Source organism: Schistocerca serialis, chromosome 3, assembly GCF_023864345.2.
Source record: "Schistocerca serialis cubense isolate TAMUIC-IGC-003099 chromosome 3, iqSchSeri2.2, whole genome shotgun sequence".
In the NCBI taxonomy this organism is placed as follows: domain Eukaryota; kingdom Metazoa; phylum Arthropoda; class Insecta; order Orthoptera; family Acrididae; genus Schistocerca; species Schistocerca serialis.
Window position 1 is genome coordinate 807,477,424 of NC_064640.1, and position 19,690 is coordinate 807,497,113.

General features: G+C 41.6%; 1 protein-coding gene across 7 annotated transcripts in view; it reads left to right on the forward strand.

Moving 5' to 3' along the window:
- LOC126470658 (nuclear factor 1 X-type) overlaps positions 1-19,690 on the forward strand; it is a 597,492-nt gene that overhangs the window by 116,805 nt on the left and 460,997 nt on the right. The window lies entirely within an intron of this gene.

A 19,690-nucleotide genomic window follows, 5' to 3' on the forward strand; every position in this document is an offset into this window, starting at 1 on the left:
TGTATAGGCAATTCTTTTTAATATACTGGTTTGGCCTACTAAAGGCCACATGAAATAACTTATTTTTCTTTCGTTTTTCCTTTCTTTCTTTCCAGCAGTTTTTCGTTCTTCCCCTATGTTTTTCTCTTCTTTCATGTGTCTATATTGCACCTATCTTTTTCTTTGTTTTCTCCTGGAAGCCCTTGAAGGTTTTTACTTTTGCTTTTGACATTTCTCTTTCTCTTATTTCTTCCATCGTTATTCCCATTTTCCTCAGGTCTGTTTTAAATACTTTTACCCACGTCACTGCTGTCTCTGGGTTTCTGTCCAATTAGTTAAAACTTCTTTTTGTTATACCTTTTTGATCTAATCTTTCCAGGTGTCAATAGAATATAACTCTTCTCTTGGTCATTGTGTCTAATATTCGCTCTATTTTATCATAAACTCATTTTATTACTTCTTTATTTCCCTTTCCCATTATGCAGTTCTTTTTATTTTATCGGACAGCTAAGCTAAAAAAGCCGTTGATGACATCACGTAGGCTCTTCGCACAAATTTTGGATAGTATAAAAATATATATCTTAAAAAGATGAAAGTATGAAATATCTGTACGAAAGAAACCCGGAAGAGATGTCAGTCAGCCTCGTTACAAGTTTATCCGGAAATTCTGGACAGGAGATAAATTTTAGCACAAATGCAGATGTACCATCAGTGGACTGCGGGCAGCGGCAACGAACCACAGCACCCTCGATGGCCGATCGCCGATCGCACACCGCATCAAGATGGTTAGTTAACCTGCTGCCCGCCAACCGCAGAGAGACCAGAAAACCTCCGGTAGCCATTAAATCGTGGAATTTCGACAGATGTCCAACTGAACTTTTCCCCTCCGTGGTGTGTGAGCGGATAAATTTGTGGCACTATGAGAACCATTCCAAAATATTCCCGACGAGGTAGATCGACGAACACAATTTCTGAATATTGTTTCCTGGCAACGTAAACAGAAAAGTCAATCTCTTTTCACTATTTTCATGTCACGACACTTTTCCTCCAAATAATAAACTTATTCGTGAACACAAAAGAAATTAAGATGGTCCAAAATTAAGTGAGAAATACAAACAATTCGAGTAGCACCTACATTTATGTAATACTTTTATCGAAAAAAGTAGAATGTATGGTCGTGATGCAAAGTCACATTCGATCTCTGTTGCAGAAAACTGGACCTAATATTCAATTTTATTCATCAACAGTGTTACTTCGATAAACAGGATGGAAGGAATATCTTAACTGCCGATTGCTGGAAAAAGCTGTCAGTAATGTTAAATATGACGGTATCTCGATAAATTCGGCTTCTCCGTCAAAGTATATACGAAAGGAATAGAAAGTGGATTATTTACTGGCTTCATTTCAAGACGGCGATGCAGTTTCAAAAACTAGCATCGTTTTAATATGACTTATAGTGAGGTTAAATCACTAACACCGCTCAAAATTCACGTATACAAAATTCCACTATTAGAAGTCACATATCCTTCCTTTGTACCCACGAGGACACCATATTTTATTGCCCTACACTATTTAATGCCTACTCCTAGGCTACCCCATCGTAGTGAATTCATAAATCGAATCACTCGGAAAATGTTAGGGCACACAAAATTTCATAATCTAAAAACTACTGACGAATATATTATTCAGTAAACTCCACATTATGTAAATACCCTTTGACTGAAGCGTAGGTATATTTAACAAAATTCGTAGCAGATGGAAACTCACTACGGTGCTGCAGTATGATGCTGCTGCATTCCATTATATTCTCATTGTGATATACAAACCAAAAGGAGCTCACAAAATCATTAAGATTACAAAAAAACAGTTAAACTCTTACAATAACAGAGGCATTAAAATTTATCGGAAACTTCAATAGACTTCGTTGACATTAAGATCACATCTTCATTTCCCTCTCTCTTTATCCATTTTTATATTTTTCTGTCTTTCTGATCGCTATTTTACGAGCTACGATCCCTGTTGACGAATATTCAACGACTTTCCTTTGTTTCCCAGTCGTAAAGTCGAAGTCAGACTCCAACGGCCGCAGTGAAGGTCAACAGGAACGTGCTTTGTACCTAGTATGGTAATTCCCTTGTTGTTAACAAACTTTATTTGATTGCTGCCTAGAAAAGATATTTGTGACTAATCATATCTCACACAAAAGCCATTATACCTTAACACTTTATCTTAAAAATAACTTAAGGAAACAGCGACAGACATCTCTAAAAGCATAAAGCATTAATTTGTTGCATTTTATGGCTGCAAATACATGATACTAATCAATATTTACATTACTAGCATTGTATGCACTGAAGCCCGATCTCTGGACGTGCATATGGCTCTTAATATGGTGCATCTGACTTTAGAGTGAATTAAATTTTACCGTTCGTTGTTTCTACTGACTGAATCAGTTACTACAGGTGTTTAACTCGCGTATATTGATAGAGAATGTTTATTTTTGTGTGACACACTGTACGATGTCAGTTCTACAGCAGCTTGTGCATGCTGTAAAATGTGTGTGTGGTATATATTGATTTATGTGACATTGTTAATAAAACGAAGAAACTTTTATTATACACGATCAATTGAGTGAAAATAGTGAAATGATGAAATTTAACTAGCCAAATTTTGCTGCAGGGCATCACGAATCGTGTTTGCTTGCGAGACAGAGAGATGAACTAAACAGGAACTGCAAGCACGCACTATATGGGAGGCCTGGTGCACCGTCCAGCCTGATTTTGGTTTCTAAACGGTTTCAATCGTTTGTACACACACACACACACTCTCTCTCTCTCTCTCTCTCTCTCTCTCTCGTAGACCCTGGAACACAATACTCAGTTGAAATTTGAAACGCACAGAACCAAATATACGCGAGTGGTACACGTGACTTTCCCTCCAGTCTCACGTTGAATCGACCAGATGGTGATTGGAAAGGAGTCCATCCACTTCATAAAATAGTGCTGAAAGTAAGATAATAAGCGGACTCAGTACGTGAAGGACATATAATAGCACAGAAGGTGATATTTGATGACACAGTTGACTCAGAATCATACAGTGAGAGTCACAGAAATTTTCAGACAATAGCAAGCAGCTCGACGCAGTGCTACTTACACAGGGTGGTCAGAAACAGTCTGTAAAGATTGTAAGGGTATTGCAGGTTATGTTTCGCTGAGAAATAATTATTAACAAAAAATTCTATACATTTAACGTTTACGATTTTACTAGCATGGACGTTAGCCAATCACGTCGCAGATCGCGCAAGTTCAAACACTAGTACGGCTAAAATACGGTAATGAAAGGACATTCGTGGGTCCTTGAGTTACCTCTTGTGCAAATGCTCATTAACATTTAAAATGTGCCTTTCCCGTAAGTGGCAAATTTAAACTAGGTGAGCAAAAGCTGTGTTTGTTTGGTCTGAGGAGACCAAACGAAGAACACTTCGGCGACGCTGTCTCTGGCAGGCTGCTTGAATTTGCGCGCGCAAAGGTCTGCTTGGCTAATTAAGTCGGAAACGGCACAAAGTATCGAAATTTTTTCTTAACAGTCATTTCCCAGCACAACCTAACCTTCAACATCCTTACATGCATTTCCAGCTGTTTCTGACCACCTGTACACTTGAACTTGATATGAGACAATGAACAGTGATTGTTCGGAACCGTTCCCGGGTTCGATTCCCGGTCAGGGATTTTCTCTGCCTCGTGATGACTGGGTGTTGTGTGACGTCCTTAGGTTAGTTACTTTTAAGTAGTTCTAAGTTCTAGGGGACTGATGACGATAGATGTTAAGTCCCATAGTGCTCAGAGCCATTTTTTTGTTCGGCACCAGGAACGAAAAGATGCTAAACTTACGAGATAAATAGCATCTATTTTCCTAGACACAGAAGTTTATCAGACAGTTTTAAGAAAACTTTATTTAATTTTAAGTTCCACAGCGTCTCTCTGTAATTCATACACTTTCGAAAAGGATAATGAAAGAAAATTAAGGGTTAAAGTCTCGTCAAAGATTATGTCATTAGAGATAGCACAAACACGCATTGAAAAAGGATGAGGAAGGAAATCGGCCGTGCCCTTTCCAGGGAATTATTTCAGCAACCGTTTTATACTATTTACGGTGTATCATGGGAAAACTAAATCAAGGTGGTTGGACAAGATTTGAACCGCCGTCCTCCCGCTTACGAATACAGTGTCTTGTCACTGCGTCACTTCACTCGCGGGAAACTTTCGACGATGAAATTCCAGTCATACATCTCTTGGCACTTTCAAGACGTATTCAAGTCTGTTACATGGATGTGGTCTTTCTTTTTATTTTCATTCTGATATGTACACTGATGAGGCAAAACATTGTGGCCACCGCTCACGTGGTGGAGCTGATAGCCAAGCCACGCGGTAAGGAACGTACTGAAGCGGAGCAGAGACGAATGGGAATCATTCAAGGGACTGTACGGACCGCGAATGGGGAAGTCCACTGACATATGCGACTTCGACAAAGGACAAATTGTTATGGCCCGGCGCCTGGGAACAAGCATCTCGGAGACAGCGAAGTTGATCGGCTCTTCGCTTGATACGAATCTGGCTAAGGACGGTGAAACCAGAGTAGCTGGCAACATATTGGACGTCCACGCCTCACCAGAGAACGTGGAGATCGGTGGCTTGCCTTCTCTGTAAATCAAGACATACGGCGATCTGTGGCAGATCTGACGAGAGAGTACAGTTAGGGTGAAGCCAAAAGTTTTTCGGAGCTCCCAGTTCAACGCAGCAGACGACCCTTACGGTTTTCCCTTGTTGACCCACCGACGTCGTTGGTCATGATCGCATTGGTCACGGGATCATCTAGATTTGCATGTGACTCAATTCAAACATGTAACTTTGTCTGATGAATCAAGTTTCTTGTTACAATAGTGTCTGGATACTCCGGCATGCAGGCGAACGCCTGCTCGGAACATGCTCCGCATCACGAAAGTAGGGCGGTGGGGGCAGTATTATGCCATGGAGAACGTTCACCTGGGCTATGGTAGTAATTGAGTTGTGAACTACGTAAACATAATTGTGGTCTACCTACATCCTTTCATTTTTGATGACTTTCACGAAGGCGATGGTTTCTTCCAACAGTATAACTGGCCGTGTCACAAGGCCAGATTCGTACTACAGTGGTCTAAGAACCATAATAGTGAACTCATATTGATGTATTTACCACGAAATTCGCTTGATGGAAGACATCTGAGACGCAATCGCGTTTCATCTCCGCGCCCACAAACCTGCGGCCTGCAGTTTACGTGAATTGCATGACCTGTGCATAGACATTTGGTGCAGCATGCATCTGAAAACCTACCAAAGTCTTTTCGAGACCATGCCACGCATAATCACTGCAGTATTGCGTTACAGTGGTGAACCAATTTTTCACATCTCCCTACACTGTGAAACATCCCCTTAGAAAACTTTATGAATTACTAAGCTGATAAACTTCTTACGTTATTTGATTTTCAAACAGCTGAACGAAACACAACGTACTCAGACAGTTTTCTCTTTACTTATACTGATCATCACTAAACTGACACACAATATTTTTAGCGCAACGCAATCTGACTTTCAATAATCCCTACAAAAGAATGGCCCTGACTAACAATAACCTATACCTTTCATGAATCACTTACCTCACAAAAATTTTCGTTACTCCGACTACTGCAATGCAGCGAGCGCCGCGAGCTAAATAGAAGATTCTTACTACTGAAGGCACCAACTACTGATAGGCATAGCTAGCAAATGCAAGATTTTGATAGAGAACAAACAATGTATTTACCTTAATAGTGTTCAAAAGGCATAATATGTAAACCAGTTCATGACATCCAGTCCTACAAATTTCGTTTTTCTGACGGACACACGTCCAGATCGTCCGCTCTCTTCCCACATCCACCACTGGTGGCGGCTCACCTCCAACTGCACAACGCTATGAGCTGTTCACATCCAGCTGCCCAACACTACAAGAGCGACTATTCCAACAATGCCAACCAGCCACAGACTGCACACAGCACTGTCAGTGATTTTCATACAGAGCGCTACGTGGCGTTACCAACATAAAAACCTAAACAGCCTACTTACAATTGGTGTGCAATACTTAGAAACGAAAGTAACTTTCACATTATGTGTGACTGCTAAGCAACATAGCTCTATGAAACTGGGACCATACATAGAAAGAACTGCTACAGTATAGTACAGAAGGTAGCTGAAAGAAATACACATAAGAACATAAATGACATTTTGTTCAGAGACAATAATTACGTGGAAGTCGTCGCGATTGGTGATGGTCCTTTGGACATTAGAAAGGGTGGGACTTGGTTCTTAATAAACTGTGTGATCACCACGGACGGCAATGAATGCTCTGCAACGTGCTGCCATGCTGGCCACAAGGTTGATAAGTTGTCGTGGTAGGAGGTTTCCTTCCACCACCAGCGCAGATGACAGCTGCTGGGTGGTTGTTGGGGCAGGTGGACGCGCTGCAATACATCTCCTCAACGCATCCAACACGTGCTCAATGGGATTATGTCGTGGGAACGGGCAGGCGACGAAATTTCTCTCGTTCCAAGAGCTCCTTCAACGGCGATGTTCCATGCAGCCGTGCGTTGTCTCCCATAATAACCAAGTAAGGGTCGAATGCACCCCTGAACCCTGAAAATACGCACATGGGGAAGCAACTGGTGAGTGTACTGTGTTCAAAGATTCAGAGGCCAGTGCGCCCATGCAACATCATGCCTACACCATAACACTTGGACCACCGAAACTATCATGTTCTTGGGTGCATTACGTGTTCCCACTTCTCGCGACACGGGAGTTCGTCCAGCACTGTCGACCATGATCATTTTGATGGTCGTAGTGTTATGGTGTGGGGAGGCACAAAGTTGCATGGTCGTACTGACCTCCAAACCTTTGAACACGGAACGGACACCGGTCAATGTTATCATGTCACTAAACTCCTTCAACATGTGCTTCTTTCCAGGGCAACATTCGGCCCTCGCTTCATACTTATGGACGAAAATGCGCGACCGCATCGAACGGCGCATGTGTAGGAGCTCTTGCAACGAGGGGATATTCGGCGAATGGACTTGGCCTGACCCCTAGCCGTAGTCAACCGCGCTGGGCAAGGAATAAAACGCCCTACCACAAGAACTCCTTATCAGCCTTGCGACCAGCATGGAGCACCATTGCCGTCCGTGGTGGTAACGCATTCTGTTGTTGTTGTTGTTGTTGTCTTCAGTCCAGAGACTGGTTTGATGCAGCTCTCCAAGCTACTCTGTCCTGTAAAAGCTTCTTCATCTCCCAGTACCTACTGCAACCTACATCCTTCTGAATCTGTTTAGTGTATTCATCTCTTGGTCTCCCTCTACGATTTTTACCCTCCACACTAAATTGGTCCACGTGACCGCTACGGTCGCAGGTTCGAATCCTGCCTCGGGCGTGGATGTGTGTGATGTCCTTAGGTTAGTTAGGTTTACGTAGTTCTAAGTTCTAGGGGACTGATGACCACAGATGTTAAGTCCCATAGTGCTCAGAGCCATTTGAACCATTTGCACTAAATTGGTGATCCCTTGATGCCTCAGAATATGCTCCACTAACCGATCCCTTCTTCTAGTCAAACTGTGCCACAAATTGCTGTTCTCTCCAATTCTATTCAATACCACCTCGTTAGTTATGTGATCTACCCATCTAATCTTCAGCATTCTTCTGTAGCACCACACTTCGAAGGCTTCTATTCTCTTATTGTATAAACTATTTATCGTCCACGTTTCACTTCCATACGTGGCTACACTCCATTAAATACTTTCAGAAACGACTTCCTGATACTTAAATCTATACTCGATGTTAACAAATTTCTCTTCTTCAGAAACGCTTTCCTTGCCATTGTCAGTCTACATTTTATATCCTCTCTACTCCGACCATCATCAGTTATTTTGCTCCCCAAATAGCAAAACTCATTTACTACTTTAAGCATCTCATTTCCTAATCTAACTCCCGCAGCGTCACCCGATTTAATTCGACTACATTCTATTATCGTCGTTTTGCTTTTATTAATGTTTATCTTATATCCTCCTTTCAAGACACTGTCCATTCCGTTCAACTGTTCTTCCAGGTCCTTTGCTGTCTCTGACAGAATTACAATCTCATCGGCCAACCTCAAAGTTTTTATTTCTTCTCCATGGATTTTAATTCCAACTCCGAATTTTTCTTTTGTTTCCTTTACTGCTTGCTCAATATACAGATTGAATAAAATCGGGGATAGGCTACAACCCTGTCTCACTCCCTTCACAACCAATGCTTCCCTTTCATGCCCCTCGACTCTTATAACTGCCTTATGGTTTCCGTACAAATTGTAAATAGCCTTTCGCTCCCTGTATTTTACCCCCACCACCTTCAGAATTTGAAAGAGAAGATTCTATCAAGAATCATTTCCTGCCTTTTGTAGTGACCAAGGAACCATCATGAATCGCATGCTTCAGCGTCTTTGAATAAAAGTGTCGTTTCTGTCCGTCTCATTGCGTATCTCTTCCAGTTGCCGTCTGTGCTGTACTGTAACTATTCATTCTATATATGGTCCAAGTTCCATCATTTTATGTTACGTGATTGTGACGTATCATGCGATAGATACTGTCTTCTTTATGTTTTGCACACTAGTGCATATTTCGATACACACAAAACTCTTATTTATCCACGGCACTAAGGACAGACAGCTTAGCGATACGCAAAAGATAGGTTATGGGTTGTCAGGAAAATAAGTACTACAGGCAAAGTATATGAAAACTAACTTTTGTTTCAATTCTAAATTGTATTGTAGTTGGGGAAGCGAATAAGGAAGAGAAAGTCAGTAGTGTGGTTGAGCATTTGCGAAAACAGTATAGCTTGAAGGTATATGCAACAGGGAAAATTTTGTTTATTCATTATTTTTCTTCTAGGAGCTTCAGTCCGGAACCACGCGGCTGCTACGGTCGCAGGTTCGAATCCTGCCTCGGGCATAGACGTGTGTGATGTCCTTAGGTTAGTTGGGTTTACGTAGTTCTAAGTCTATGAGACTGATGACCTCAGATGTTAAGTCCCATAGTGCTTAGAGCCATTTTTGAATTATTTTTCATTTATCGAGAAAATAGGCAAACGAGGTACTTTCAGTAGAAAATTATATTAAGTTTTCTTGATGGTGAAATAATTTACTGACGAAAGACACGCCCTTTCAAACAAATACATATGTGATTCGACGGACGATAGCACTTACAGCCTATAAGGGGGCTACGCGCTTTTTCTACTTAGAGGACGCCAACTGGGTCCGATTCTAATCCGCTAGCCAAGGAAACGGAAGCCTGGCACGTTCCCAGGCGCGGCGGCACTTCTGGGTGGATTCCCATAGCCCTGTAATTAGGTGCTAGTCCGTTGCTCGCTTCCTATGCAGGTGCGTAGTTAACATATATATGTTACGAGGGCAGTTCAGTAAGTAATGCAACACATTTTTTTTCTGAAACAGGGGTTGTTTTATTCAGCATTGAAATACACCAGGATATTCCCCAATCTTTTAGCTACACAACACTATTTTTCAACGTAATCTCCATTCAATGCTACGGCCTTACGCCACCTTGAAATGAGGGCCTGTATGCCTGCACGGTACCATTCCACTGGTCGATGTGGGAGCCAATGTCGTACTGCATCAATAACTTCTTCATCATCCGCGTAGTGCCTCCCACGGATTGCGTCCTTCATTGGGCCAAACATATGGAAATCCGACGGTGCGAGATCGGGGCTATAGGGTGCATGAGGAAGAGCAGTCAAAAAATGGTTCAAATGGCTCTGAGCACTATGGGACTTAACATCTATGGTCATCAGTCCCCTAGAACTTAGAACTACTTAAACCTAAGTAACCTAAGGACAGCACACAACACCCAGCCATCACGAGGCAGAGAAAATCCCTGACCCCGCCGGGAATCGAACCCGGGAACCCGGGCGTGGGAAGCGAGAACGCTACCGCACGACCACGAGATGCGGGCGGAAGAACAGTCCACTGAAGTTTTGTGAGCTCCTCTCGGGTGCGAAGACTTGTGTGAGGTCTTGCGTTGTCATGAAGAAGGAGAAGTTCGTTCAGATATTTGTGCCTACGAACACGCTGCAGTCGTTTCTTCAATTTCGGAAAAGTAGCACAATACACTTCAGAGTTGATCGTTTGACCATGGGGAAGGACATCGAACGGAATAACCCCTTCAGCGTCCCAGAAGACTGTAACCATAACATTACCAGCTGAGGGTATGGCTTTAAACTTTTTCTTGGTAGGGGAGTGGGTGTGGCGACACTCCATTGATTGCCGTTTTGTTTCAGGTTCGAAGTGATGAACCCCTGTTTCATCGCCTATAACAATCTTTGACAAGAAATTGTTACCCTCAGCCACATGACGAGCAAGCAATTCCGCACAGATGGTTCTCCTTTGCTCTTTATGGTGTTCGTTTAGACAACGAGGGACCCAGCGGGAACAAACCTTTGAATATCCCAACTGGTGAACAATTGTGACAGCACTACCAACAGAGATGTCAAGTTGAGCACTGAGTTGTTTGATGGTGATCCGTCGATCATCTCGAACAAGTGTGTTCGCACGCTCCGCCATTGCAGGAGTCACAGCTGTGCACGGCCGGCCCGCACGCGGGAGCTCAGACAGTCTTGCTTGACCTTGCGGCGATGATGACACACGCTTTGCCCAACGACTCACCGTGCTTTTGTCCACTGCCAGATCACCGTAGACATTCTGCAAGCGCCTATGAATATCTGAGATGCCCTGGTTTTCCGCCAAAAGAAACTCGATCACTGCCGGTTGTTTGCAACGCACATCCGTTACAGACGCCATTTTAACAGCTCCGTAAAGCGCTGCCACCTGTCGGAAGTCAATGAAACTATACGAGACGAAGCGGGAATGTTTGAAAATATTCCACAAGAAATTTCCGGTTTTTTCAACCAAAATTGGCCGAGAAAAAAAATGTGTTGCATTACTTATTGAACTGCCCTCGTAGATCGGAGACGCCAAAACTACCTCTTCTGTTCTTTGGGTAATTTTAGAACGTATTGCAGGAAGTGAGGACAGCTAAGATATAATTCACTGAACCTGAAGTGCCCACCAAGGAAAGATGGAGCATCGAGTCCTAGAGAAATAATGGTATTTGGCAGAAACTGAAAATGGTCGAGAGAAAGATTAAGTCGAAATTAAGTGTCGACTGAGAGTGGCCAATACACAATTATTCTACGAGAAATAATCAATCTTCGTTGAGATATGTGAACTATAGAGGTTGGGAGAGAGTGTGTGTGTGTGTGCTGGGGCATTGGGGATGGGGGGGGATGGGGGGGAGGGATGGAATACTGAGGACTGAAGCTTACCGGTGAAGAGGGCTTTGTAATGACCATGATCATGAATGGGAAGTGGTACGATCTAGAACACATGAAGTAATTTGTTTCAATTATAGTAAATACCGTCAAAATGTTTTTCTACATTTTTATCGTTTTGTTTGATTCTTGAAATAAACTCTCCTAGAGGTACTTAGTGTGACACAGAAGTAATCTTTGGATACTAGGGACATAAAATTAAAGCAGCCTTTATATTTTGACTAAAGTTCAGTCTTGATCACGTCATGTATGTTTTGATGATACAGGTAACCGATTTCGGTTCTTTCGACAAAACCATCATCAGACCCATGGCTCCCTTAGGATGGTAGGCGGAGCTCTCCTCGCTGCTACGCTGCGTAGCAGCGAGGAGAGCTCCGCCTACCATCCTAAGGGAGCCATGGGTCTGATGATGGTTTTGTAGAAAGAACCGAAACCGGTTACCTGTATCATCAAAACATACATGACGTGATCAAGACTGAACTTTAGTCAAGATATAACAATTAATTGATCACTGCTTTCCAAAAATGTTTACCAAAATTGTATAAAGCAGCCTTCATTTCTCTCTTGCTTCTCTTCTTGCATCTTTGCTTCCACTGTGTGTATTACTTCGTGCTAGTTACCGGGAAGTTTAGTATCACATAGTAAAATTGTTCGCGAATATGAGTACCTTGTTGTGGAAAGATAGATGGAACCCTTTATGCCAGGATTCGCACGTCGAACTTTATTAACGCTGCTCAGTAGAGTCAATCAATACTGCTTCGAAAATGTGCAGGATGATTATGTTTTATTACAATTTAGGAGTGTGCGTCTCCTATGAATAACATTAATAATCCTTATTCATCGTTAAAAATTTTAGAGAGCATTCTGTAACTGAAGCACAACGATCGGTGTAAAATGCAAAAAATCTAACAAAAACAGCCTCGAACGCGTATTCAGGTTTTTTATTTGTTGGCAACCGGTTTCGGCCCTTTCCTCAGACAAACTTCCGGTTTTTTCCCACTGAAATACAGTAATAATTCATATTCATTATAGAGGGATGAGAATATGGCTAAACAAAATCTAAAATATAGGCTACAATAATTAAAAAGTACGATGTTGTACCCATTATGGCTGCTGATAGAGGCAAACGGAGCGAGATGCGAAGAAATAAGGTACTCACTCATGAATAACGCAGCTTTAGTCGAGATTATGTAGTGTAAACTCCGCCCATCGCCTACGGCATAACGTCATCGACGACCAGTTATGCGTGAGATATGCTACACTGATTGGTTTAGTCGAATTTATAAGAAAAATAGATACAGCAATTACTACATGAATTTCATACATAAAATTTGACGTGTCTAATCCTATTACAATTGATTTAAGTGAAAGTAACAAAATGAAAGGCATGCTGTAATCGCTATTGTGTGCTGGCTGCCCCCTGTGAACATTTGTATGCACTCGCTGCAGCAGAGACAGCAGTTTGGTTGCTATGGCATGGCTTGCCAGTGTCGATGGTTGCACTGAAGCGTGGCCTACCACAGAGGCCGTGGCAGAGGACGGAGCGGTGACCACTGGAGGCCATACTGTGGCAATTAGTCTTCGCTGCTACCGTCGAACAAAAGTGAAGCACTAAGATCGACTTCCAAGCCATCAGACATTCGCTGCCTTCTCAGCATTCCGTCCTCTGCCATGATATCCGTGGTGGGCCTCGCTGCAGTGCAAATATCGATACTGGCGAGCCATTGTTACAGGAACCAAACACAGTTGCAGCGAATACATACAAATGCCCTCAGGGAGCAGTCTGCACACAACAGCGATTACAACATGACTGTCATTTTGTTTCTTTTACTTAAATTAGTTGTGATGGGATTAGACACTTAAAGTTTTATGAATGTAATTTACAGTGTGACAATTATTCAGCTATATTAAAAAAAACGCACATTAGTTACAAACTACGGCGTGCAAACGCTTTATTCAACATGTAAACGTCACTACAGATATTCGGATTTAGGTTATGACATGTTCGATATGCCTGCCATCATTTGCGATGATGTGGCGCAGACGAATAGCGAAATTCTGCATAATTCGCTGAAGCGTAGGAGCATCGATACCGTCGGTGACCTCCTGAATGGCTGTTTGCAGCTCAGTAATGGTTTTGGGGCTATTCCTGAACACCCTGTCTTTAATATAGCCCCACAAAAAGGAGTCGCATGTGTTTGGATCCGGAAAATATGGCGGCCAATCGAGGCCCATGCCAGTGGCCTCTGGCTACCCCAGAGCCAGAAATCGCTTCCCAAAATTTTCCTCCAGGACATCAAACACTCTCTTGCCTCGATGGAGTCGAGCTCCATCTTGTCGAAATCAGGGTCACTTTGGATAATGGGGATGATATCATCTTCCAATACTTTCACGTACCATTCGGTAGTCACCGTACCATCAGGGGATATCGCACCGATTATTCCGTGACTGGACCTTCCACGCCACTCAGTCACCCGTTGAGGGTGAAGAGACTTCTGGCTAGCGAAATGCGATTCTCAGTCCCCAAAATGCGCCAGTTTTGCTTATTGACGAACCCATCCAAATGAAAGTGGGCTTCGTCGCTAAACCAAACCATACTAATTCCCATCATGCCTCGCATCCAACCGTGTAGTTTGAACTTCCTGACGCAAACCGTTCAAAAGTTATGACGATTCTATTTAATATAGTTCAGTATTTGTCAACCTGTATGTATCTATTGCTGTATCTATTTTTCTTTTAAATTCGACTAAACTAATCAATGTAGAATATCTTACGCGTGATTGGTCATCAACGATACAATGCTGTAGGCGTTGGGCGAAGCTTGCAGTATATAATCCCGAACTAAGCTGCCTAATTTAGCAGTTACAATCTTACTTCTACGGATCTCGCTCCGTCTACCGCCAGCAGCAGCCATATTTGGTATAACATCGTACTTTTTAATTATTGTATCTTATATTTTAGATGTTATTTAGCCATATTTTCATCTCTCTGGGATTAATATATGTTATTACTGTATTGCAGAGGGAAAAGCCTGAAGGTTGTCTGAGAAAAGGACCTAAACCGATTTCTAACAAATAAAAAAGTCTGAAAACGGGATCGAGACTGTTTTTATGTGATTTTTAGCTTATTTAACGTGCTGGGGTATCGGTACATGTATTTTAAATTTGAGTAGCGTCATACGTAACAGCACAATGCATTTCTGCGGCTTGGCATCGTGCTACCGTTGAGGCTCTTGACGTCATTTTAGCTGTGTGACAGACATTAGCATTTCATCTTATTGTATTATGGGTTGATACATTATTACTCCAGCTAAAAAGCGATGTAAATCTCTACTCGTGTCCCATTGCGACTCAAATGGCACGATACCGACGACAGGGTCTCAATTAATGCAATTATCTACGCCAAGAAGAAAACATATAAGAAAGAAAATAAAGCATTAGACGCCACAAAGGAAGAAAACTCGCTAAACACCAAATGCCTTCAGAGACAAAATCTAACGAAAAAGTACTGCAACGCATTTACATGATAAGACTGTGTCGTTTTAGAATTACCCAAAGTGATCGGATGGGAAATGAATGTCTTAGAATAATTTTGACGCTGAAAATATAGCAACTTGATTTGTAGGCCGGCTAAAGATAAAAGACTCGTTTGACACTTCCTGTGTTTTAGCAGTTCTAGCAAAAAATATTTAGAAATTAGTGTAATGGCCTGGTTTACAGATCACTTCTTTATATTCGGTGTGCAACAATTTGGAGAATACTTAGATGTCATGAAGGCGTGCTCAAGTCCTATGATTTGTTGTACCTAATCCCTCTGTAGTCTATAATCTACTTACATTGGTCGTACCAGTAATTTAAGTGTGGAAACCACTCTCGGATCGCAAAACACAAGAAATCAAATTCCTAACAAAGTAGAGCCTGTCAGGCGTATGGAGATATCTCCTGACTCCATATCTCCACGTCCAATAATCAGAATGAGTCGAAGCCCACGTTTTGCCGTTATTTTCTTCTTTGGTTTCATCTTTCCCTCAATTTTTCGATATCATGAGTACATCACTTGAAAAAAAAGAAAAGAAAGAGCTTCTTGCGACACTGCGTAATGTAACACGCGCTGTATTTTCAAACAAATATTTTCGGAATTTCTGTAACTTATCTCACGTTTAGACTCTGAATGATATTTTTGCATTCATAGTACTTCTTTCAGTCATCTGGTGAAAGCTCTTTTCTTATATCTCTACGCCAGGCTGCCTAAAAATAGTAACATAATCTCTTTCCGATATAATATGCACACTAAGGATCAGTATTTTCTAACTAAGAAAGCAAAAAATTTCCGTTGATATCCCGAAAAAACCAACGCCTTTATGAAAGCCATTAGCACCGTTGTATCAGAACAGCAAGCAATGTCCGAACTTTGACTGCTTTTTTCACTTTTCTTCCTTTTATCATGAAGTTGAATCTATACTTCGTCACGTTTCCCTTGCGATTTGAATATAAGACTAAATTCCCATGCCACCTCCGTCAATTTCAGTTTTCACTTTCCTACCCTGCCCGTTTGGTGAGGACTCGAAAGTCACTGGTGTATTCTTATTTCTTTTTACATTATTTTGAGGTGCTCTTTCCGATTCTGCTCATGTTTGCTCTCTTATGCCAACAAAATATTACAACATTTTTTCTGGCAGATGTATGTTATTCATATACTATCCTGACTGTGCCATGTATTGTAAATCCTCGGCCAATTGCCTCATCATTTATTTAGTTTTTTTTAGTTTCTTTTATTTAGTTTTAGTTGCGCTGATTTCTTTTGCAAGCCGTCTTCTTATGCAGACTCATCTTGTAAGTTAAATTCTGTCACTAATGAATTTAATTGTCACTCCTAGTTTGCTTTCCGTTCTTTTCTGTATCATTGGCTGCTATGTTATGGACATCAGCATCATTTACTTGACACCTCATACAAAATACAATATTTTGTTTGTGCAGTTATCTTTCCTCACATTCGACATCACGCCGCATTGACGTAGGTTTCATATCTCCATGCATTTTGAGTTTCTGAGCTAGAGATTTCTCTACTAATGTCACGGAGGGCTGCGATATATTTTTCTGAATCTGGAAAGCTGTTAACGTTGCAAGCCATTTATTGCATACATAATCTGAATATGAATTTGTACACGCAATACTCTAGGATATTTTTTTATAGGGATAGAACGTCTTTCTTGCTCTGATAGTGAAAACTGATTTTATTTTCATTTTGTAAATGGATGAGCGCTATTATCGTAAGTTCGAAATACCGCTTCTAGAAAGCATCTTCGAGTAAAATTTAGTCAACTGCGACAGACACTGCGGTGTTCTGTAATTCCTCGTCTCGCTACAAATAAAGCAACATGTTCCAGCTTGTTATATGACGGAGTTCTTTAGGCCGTTTTCGGCCAGCGAGTCTGATATTGTTGTCGCAGCGAGATGGTTTGCCACTAATTTAAGTAACAAACTGGGTGGCTTCTGTATCGATGCATACAGATTAGGCAGCTGTTTTATTAAGTTCGTCGTCAGCCTGTGTAGTTTCGTTGCCGCTCGATAGAAAGAAGCTAACTTCTCTGTCTCAGAAAAGAGAGAAAAGCGGTGCGTGAATCAAGGGGATATGCAATGGCAAAGACAGGCGTACTGCGTCGCTCATTGCTCAGACATCTGATACACGCTCCATGAATGATACATCTCGGCGCATTCTTTCTTTTCATCTTACAGTAACTCGATCAAGCTGCGGGAAAATATTGTCGATATATTAGTAAAAATATTGAAAACAAAACATGATGAAATTGTAAAATTTTCGTATATTCTGCCCTCAGCTAAAATTTCGTGATTGTTTTCTTAGGACAAATTGCATTTAGATCGACAGATACCATTTTAAGCAATTGTACAATGCAATCTTGGCTAAGGCTCTCGTGAGTGTAGCGGACAAATGATTTTTTGAACTAAATACTGAGTTCAAAATATAAACGAACTTACTTCTTTAACAGATTCGTTGTTTAGAAGTCTATCTGATAAATCATTTGCTCATAGCAGATACAACAAACTCAGAGACGCAATCGTTCTTCCTGTAATTGTAAACAAGTAATACTACATGAATCTGAGCTGTCAGCGCTCTACTGGTGAAGAAGAAATCAAATGGTGATTGTTGATGACGGTGATAATGATTTGCTGTAGGGCGCTCAACATCTTAATGACTGACGAGGGATTTTTACTTCACCTTGGCTGTGGAACATAGTCCCATTTCTAACAGTGAGAAATTAATAAATTTCAATGAAACACTAGTATTTTGCATTAACGGTTCGAAATGGGTTACGAAGGATTCATGGGATACGTGCATCTGCTGGTCTTGAAAAGTCGCTATTTCCCTCATAAAGCGAGGTGGCGTAGTGGTTAGCACACCGGACATGCATTCGGGAGGACGACGGTTCAAACCAGTGTCCGACCATCCTGATTTAGGTTTTCCGTGATTTTCCTAAATGGCTTCAGGCAAATGACGAGATGGTTCCTTCGAAAAGGCACCGCCGATTTCCTTCCCCATCCTTCCCTAATCCAATGAGACCGATGACTTTGCTGTTTGGTCCCCTCCCCCAAGCCAAACAACCAACCATTCCCTATTTGTTTCTAAAATTTCAATGTCTGGGTACTGTTCCATGCAGAATTTCTATACCACATATAAGGTGTATCGGTGGAAGTGGACTAGTAATGTGTAATTCTGTTAAACAGCATTTTTTATCTGCAGTAGGAAAGTAATGTAGGACGGTGTCAAATGCTTTACTGACATCAAGGAACACGGCGTCAACCTGAGCGCCGTTGTTCACTGCAGTGTGGAACTCATGGAGGAACAGAGCGAGCTGAGTTTCGCAGGATCTCTGTTTACGGAATCCATGTTGACTTTATAGAGGAGCTGTTCATTTTCCAAGAACGTCATATTTTTTTTAGCATAAAACATATTCAATAACTCTACAACAGATTGACGTCAACGATATAGGTCTATAATTGTGTGGATCTGTCTTACGGCCTTTCTTAAAAACGGTAATGACCTGCGCTTTTTTCCAGTCGTTAGGTATCTTTCGTTGCTTAAGCGATCTACAATAATTTGCTACTAGAAGGTGAGAAAGTTCTTTCGCATAATCTTTATAGAATCTTATAGGTATCTCATCTGTTCCTGAAGCCTTTCCACTACTAAGCGATTGTAGCTCCTTTTCAAATCCGCGATCGGTTATCTCAATATCTGCCATTTCGACGTTCGGACGACGATTGAAGGAAGGGACAGTGTTACGATCTTCCGCGGTGAAACGACTTCGGACGACCGAATTCAGTATTTCGGCCTTATCTTCCGTTTCGGTACCAGTGTAGTCGCTGAGAGACCGAATAGACGATTTTGACCCACTTACTGATTTCACATATGACCAAAAGCTCTTAGGGTTTTTACTCAGGTCGGTTGACAACGCCTTACTTTCGAAATCATTGAACGCTTCTCTCATTGCTCTCCTTACGCTCATTTTCGCTTCTTTCAGCTTCTGTCTGTCAGCTAGGTTTTTACTTCTCTTGAATCTGAAATGAAGTAGTGCTCTTTGTTTACGTAGCGCTTTTCTAACACGGGTATTAAACCGTGGTGGATCTTAGCCGGAACATACTTGTCTAGGGCACATTGTACAATGCATTTGAATTATTTCCATTTGTTCTCCACATCTTTGTCCTCATCACCGAATATTTGATGCTGACTGCTGAGATATTCTGAAATTTGTATCCTTCACCCTTTCTGAGCAAATATATCTTCCTACCTTCCTTAACATTCCTTGTAGCACCCGTCGTCATAGATGCTGTCACAGTCTTATGATCACTGATACCTTCTTCTACGTTAACTGGTTCGATAAGTTCAGGTCTGTTTGTTGCCAGAAGGTCTAAGACGTTACCCTCACGAGTTGGTTCTCTAACTGTCTGCTCAAGGTAATTTTCGGACAAGACATCCAGAATAATGTTAAACGATTGCCTGCCTCTGGCACCAGTTTTGATGGCATAACACTCCCAATCTATATGTGGCAAGTTGAAGTCACCACGTATTACAAGGGCATGATCAGGAAAATTACTAATGATATTCTTCAAGCTCTGTCTGAAGCGCTCTACAACTACGGATCCTGACTCAAGTGATCTATAAAAACATCCGATCACCATTTTTGACCGTTCTTTAATACTCAATTTCAGCCAGATAAATTCACATTCGGAATCCGCGATAACTTCGCTAGATTTTATCGA